Source organism: Elephas maximus, chromosome 1, assembly GCF_024166365.1.
Source record: "Elephas maximus indicus isolate mEleMax1 chromosome 1, mEleMax1 primary haplotype, whole genome shotgun sequence".
Taxonomy (NCBI): domain Eukaryota; kingdom Metazoa; phylum Chordata; class Mammalia; order Proboscidea; family Elephantidae; genus Elephas; species Elephas maximus.
This window is the reverse complement of record NC_064819.1, coordinates 16,557,260-16,563,259: the sequence shown is the minus strand read 5'-3', so window position 1 is coordinate 16,563,259 and position 6,000 is coordinate 16,557,260. Positions and strand designations below refer to the sequence as shown.

The 6,000-nt window shown below is 46.7% G+C and overlaps 1 protein-coding gene across 3 annotated transcripts in view; it reads left to right on the top strand.

The window, feature by feature from the left end:
- The first annotated feature begins 425 nt into the window (after positions 1-425).
- Positions 426-6,000, top strand: part of ZNF148 (zinc finger protein 148) — a 155,650-nt gene continuing 150,075 nt past the window's right edge. For all 3 annotated transcript variants that reach the window (XM_049878823.1, XM_049878829.1, XM_049878858.1), the window contains exon 1: positions 426-624. The gene's annotated coding sequence lies outside the window, so the exon portion shown is untranslated. The remainder of the gene's footprint in view (positions 625-6,000) is intronic.

The following is a 6,000-nucleotide window of genomic DNA, read 5'->3' as shown; positions in this document are numbered from 1 at the left end:
GAAGGGGGAGAGGGTAGGAAGGATAAACGAAAAAGCCAAGGCAAGCAAACTTTCACCTAGGTCCCCGTCCCTGCCACTCTCGACCCCGAGTCCTCCCCTCCTCGGGGCGCTCGGCGTTAAGGTTGAAGGGAGGACCCCTTTCGAAGAGACTTCCTCTGTCCCAATCTTTCCCAACCGCTCTCCTCCCAGGCCCGGCCCGGCGGACCCGCGGCCAGGGCCCGCTCCCCCAGCCACGCTGCGGCGGTGACACGCAGGCGCCACCGTCGAGGCCACGCTGGGGCTGCCCAGCCAGGTCCCGGGCGGCCGAGGGCCGCCGCCGCAGAGCGCTTCCCGTCTGCGGGGCTTCCCACAGTGCACTGCGCCGGCGGCGGCGGCGGCGGCGACCGCGGCGGCGCTCTAGCTGGGGCATGTCTGCGTCTCTACTGCTCTGGGAGGAGGAAGAGAAGGAGGAAGAGGAGGAGGAGGGGGAGGAAGAGGAGAAAGGCGCAGGGGTGGGAGCTGTTGCTGAAGCTGCCACCGCAAAAGTTCTTCCCCCTCCCCCTTTCCCCTCCTCTCAAGGCCCCTGGGAAGGCTGGAGCTGTCGCCGCCTGCAGTCGGGGACCGCGCGACTCGGCGCCGCCCGCGGTAAAGCGCTCGGCCTGGCAGGCCCGGGCCCGGGGAGGGCGGGGAGGGGGAGGGGGCGGCGCGCGGGGGGAGCGCGCGGCGGTAACGGCCTGACCCCGGGGGGAGCGAGCCGGGGCGAGGCCGGGGGCGGCCGGGGGACCGGCCGAGGCCGTGCGGAGCGCAGGGGCTGCCCGGGGGACGGGAGGAAGCAGGGCGCGGAGAGTGGGCTGGGGGTTGAGGAGGGATAATGACGGGGGTGGCGGAGGAGAGAAGGCGGCCTTGGAGGCCCGAGCGAGGTGTCAGAGGTAGGGAGGAGGGTAGGACGTTTGCACGGGGAAGCCGGAGGGCGCCGGGTGTGGGTGTGAAGGGGCTAGGGACACACCAGGTCTCTGTCTGCCGTGCCTGGTGCAGTGCTTTATGCCCCGCAGGCCTCAGTCGGTGTTGCTGCCTGAGTGTGCTCTTTAGGAGAAGGGAAGGGCAGGGGCTGGAGAAAAGGGAATTCTTGCAAGAATCATAGTGGGAGTGTGAGCAGGGAGAGAAGCCGGAGGGAAAGATGCCGGATAGGTGGAGGAATGCAGGGGGTGGAGGAGTCTTGAGGATTCTGGGGATGTTTATTGTGCAGATACATTAGGTATTTCGTTCTGGAAAGGACTGAAGCGTTTCAAAGGAAAGGAAGACGGGACATAAGGAGTTTCTGTGAATAGACAGGACAGCGTTTGAAGCAAAAGGGAGTGCTGAGTATTAGAGAAGATGAAGGGAAAGCTTGATAGACTAGACAGATGTGATATAATTAATAAGTGTTGGGCCAAGGACTGAATAGTTATTCCAGATGGGCCAGGACGGCATAGTTCCGAACCTGTCTGGGCTCTCCTGTAGATGACATCTGGTAAGTGTGGGTCCCGGCTGTGGTTGGGATCATTGAGAATTAGACCTTACTGTATAGTTTGATTTGAGACACTTCCCTAGACCTACACCAGTGAATATGAGCACTTCTGACATAGCTCACGAATGGGCCTGGTGCTACAAGGATTCTCTAGGCCAAGGAGTTGAGATTTTAGCAGATTGGAAGTCATCACATACAAAGGCCGTGTGAACACTATGCTGACAGTTGCTAGAATGGAAATGACTTGGCTTGGTGTTTTCTTCGCTGCCCAGCTAATCTGGAGCAGGAGAACTGCTGCTACGTTAGTCAGCCTGGGTCCATGCATGGTGGCCCTTCTTTGCCAGCTCCGCGTGTAGCTCAACTTAGTCTAGTTGCCCAGATTGATTCCATAAGCTGGTGGGAGGAGATCTTTTGTCCCTCACAGTTTCTGATGGAACTCTCACTGAGGCATGGTGGTATTGAAGAGAAGGCATCAGCAAGCAAGTGTAGGCCTGCAGAATGGACTAGCTAGAATATCTGTTTTGGTCTTGAGTTGCCAGGAGGTCAGGACTGCCTTTGGTTATCTTGAGGTCTAGGAGAACCTGAAGAGACTGGATGATTCTAGAGCCAGTTTGGAGGGCGGATTAGCATCTCCACATCAGGAAATGAACCCAACTCCGTTGGATTTCCTGAGCTCATACTGGACTGGACTTCCAGGAGGGAACTCTGGACTAAAACCATGTTCTTAAATTTACCTGAAAACTATTCACCTGTTATTAGGGAAGACAATATACTCTTTACATTGTAACGTTCCTTCCACTAAGAGTAATATGCATGTTGAGCATGAAAAATCTTTTTATGGAAGTAGAGGACAGAGGGATTAATGGGGAAGATGGAAAGAGGTGTGGGAGAGGAAAGGGAAAATTCAGTCATTCATGCTTTTAGCAAATATCAGCCAATACCTAAAGGAGGGTGATAATTTAGAATGAAGAGAGGTTTTCTTTTATTGAAAGATTCTTATAGGAATAATTCAGGATTGTTGTAAGATATTTGGAAAACTTTCTAAATCAGTACATTTAGATGTATGCATTGTTTTTAAGGGCTTTGTTATATTACAGGCTGTTGATGTACCCATTTTTATTGTCATCCCCAGTATGAGAAGGCCAGTTTTCCTTCCCTTCCCCTTACTAGCACTGGATATTAACGATCCTTTTAATTTTGTAAGTTTAATGGGCTTAAAAATTGTATGTCAGTATTATTTCCCTCCCTTTTAAATTATTATGAAATAATGCATGTACATAGCTAAAAAATAAAATTGTCCTGAGGGGGCTTGTAGTAGCCCTTGCCCCGCCTGTCTCCTGTCCTCCCACTTTCCTGAGGCTACTACTTCTCAGCATTGATTTTTGTACTTCTTGTCATCCAGGTCCCTAAGTAATGTGTATGTAGTATTATTTCTTGATTTATCAAAATGATATCTTTTGACTCTTTACCATGAATAAAAAGGATCTAAGGCACTGACATTATCCCCTTTCTCGTTTTCCTTTCCAGTCTAAGGCACTGACATTATCCCCTTTCTCGTTTTCCTTTCCAATCTTTGATAGTTATTATTTAAGTTCTTTTATTGGATGTGTTTATTTCTTTAAATATAATGCGGATGGATGCCTTGATTTCAGACTCCAGAAACCTTAGGCTGTCTCACTTGATTTTACCAGTATATTAGATGGGGGTTTAGACGAGGAAGGACTTTCCTAGGGTAAAGAGAGCATTTTATCAGACTGGAAAAAGTGGGATAGATGGTAAAGGAAAGTTTGATGGATGGACCTGTTAGGGTGACCCTGTGTAGGAAACACCTTTGCAGCATAACGGTTGCTGGTTAGAGGTGGGGGGAGTTGCTTAAAAATGATAATTGTTCATCCTGGAATTCATTACTAGGTTGACTGCATTATTCTTTGACAGTCTTCTGGGGAGTTAGAGTGGGCAATCTGGGTTAAAGTGGCCCTTGAATATTCTTTCCAGGCTCCGATGGCAATTCTTTTCAGGAAGGAATCGATTGGTGTGGGCATGAGTGTGTTTCTTTTTTGGGGAGGGATGGGAAAATGTGATCAGAGGGGGAGGAGTATGAGGGACGTGAGGGACAGGGTATGATGAAGGTGGTGATAATTTTGTGGCAGGCCAAAGAAAGGAATTCTGAGGGCATTGGGATATAGTTGATTTGAAGGAGATTTAAATTCCAGTGATGAGACAGATTTGTGGCAGTTGTAAGGAAATTAGCACATTTAAGTCATCAATATGTTGGGGATATGGTAGAAAAAAGTCAGCTGCTCGTATATTAGGACAGAGTCATAAAATATTGGTGTTTTTGAAATTTGTGCATGAGGTGCAACATCCAGTAGTGACTAATACTGGGAAAATAGAAGGCTCTTGCACCCCTCCTTTTTGGAAGTCTTGCTTAAGTAACCCCAGCTCTTGAGTCCTGTCTTGCTTGCTTTGAATAATGACATTATTCATTCCCATGTAGATTCCGTACTGCCAAATCTCATATTTACTTATGGGAGTTATTCTCTCTTTGTTTTGCAAATGGTAACTAGATTGTAACCTGCTCTAGAGCTGAGACTATTTAATCTCTGGGGAGACTCCTAACAGCTTGGTTCTTAAGTGCTTAATAAATACCTGTTGAGTGACTGCTAGAGAGCACTGTGCACTGTTAGTAATAATAGTAGGACTGTGACATCGCTGAGGACTACGTGGATATTGTAGACAAGTTTGTGTGTTTCTGTGAGTGTGTGTGTGTGTGTTTGAGAGAATGAAGGACAGGAAGGATATCTGACCGGAGAGGGCCTTCAGATTTAAGGGGAGAATACAGAATGGACTGGAATGGAATTGCAGCAATCCTGCAAAAACACAGAAGGGGTGGGCGTGCCCAAGGTTCTAATCTGAAGCTCCTTTAATCTGTAGTGAATCAGGTCTGGGACAGATTTGGATTTTCTTGCCTCAGGCATAAATGACTCTTAGAAATTTTTTAGCTGTTCTAAGGATCTGTCTGATTTAATTCATTTATAGGGTAATAAGTGTTAATGAAGTTTCTTCCCACAGGGAATTTACAATATTTATATTCTTTTTTGGGGAGAAAGTTGTGAACTAATTCAGTAGCAGCGTAAGATTTCAGGAAAATTGACTTTTAAAAACAAAATTTTAGCTCCAGCTGAGAATTTTTATATTTTGGTAGTCATTTTCAGTAGCTGTGCACTTATTTCACTAATGCTGTCAGTTTTCAGAGTATTTTTGGAATGCCTTTTCTGAATTACCTTCCACAACTCTAGCACAACGTTATACAATTTACTTACTCAGTACCTGGTGTGTGCTGTTGGGGGTGGGGGCCAATAGAGGTGAGTAAAACATCCCTAAGAGTTCATATTTCCACCTTTAGAAATAATGCAAGGCATTCTGTTATTCTGAAGCGGCTTATGGTGACAGATCTTTATCCTTGGAAAGTGTGATTTCTAGAAATGCTGAAAATCCGTCAAAATTGAGTTCCAAAGTGAATAAAGCTCTAGACTGAGTAAAGAATAGATTGACTTTAAATTCGGAGAATGTGTTGCTGTCGAGTCGATTCTGACTCAGCGATCCTATAGGACGGAGTAGAACTGCCCCATAGGGTTTCCAAGGAGTGGCTGGTGGATTTGAACTGCTGGCCTTTTGGTTAGCTGCCTGAGCTCTTAACCACTGCACCACCAGTGTCCCATGTTTGGGATTAAGTTCAGATACTACCCGCGCCCCCCCCCCCCAAAAAAAAAAACAACCGAATCCATTGCTGTCAAGTTGATTTCAACTCTTAGGAACCCTAGAGGACAGAGTAGAGCTGCCCCATAGGGTTCCTTAGGCTGTAAGTCTTTACAGAAGCAGACTGCCATATCTTTCTTCCACAGAGCTGCTGGTGGGTTCAAACCACAGCCTTTTGGTTAGCAGCCAAGTGCTTAACCATTGTGCTGCCAGGGCACCTTAAATTCAGATAGTCACAAGAAATGGGAATAATTTTCTTGATTGATTTATTAACTGCCTTTGGAAGACACTCCCAAAGAAGTCGTTGGAAACATTTTGAGCAGTGATGGTGGCTTCACATGTAGTAGGCCGTAGGTAGATGTTGGTTGAGTGCATCAGATGGTTGGGTGGATGGAGTAACTATTGAGGAGGACCATACTGAATTGAATCTGTAAATAAATTCTGGATATATTTGTTAACAAAAACAGTTTCATTACCTTGAACAAGATAGTTTATGATTAAGTTTCCAAATGAGTTTTACAGACTGTAAGTGCTGTAGGAGTTAAGAGAATGGAGAAGTGAATATTGGCTAAAGTTTGGGGAAAGGATTTAAGTACCATACTTTAGCTAAATATTTGAAAGAATTCTTGAGGGATCTCAGGAGAGGGACTAAATAGCTCCAAATTTTCCTTGCAGCCCTAGGATGAACCTAGAGCCTGAATCTATTTTTGTCTGAATGCTTTCTGCCTGTTTCATTTTAGCTACTCCTACTGGCT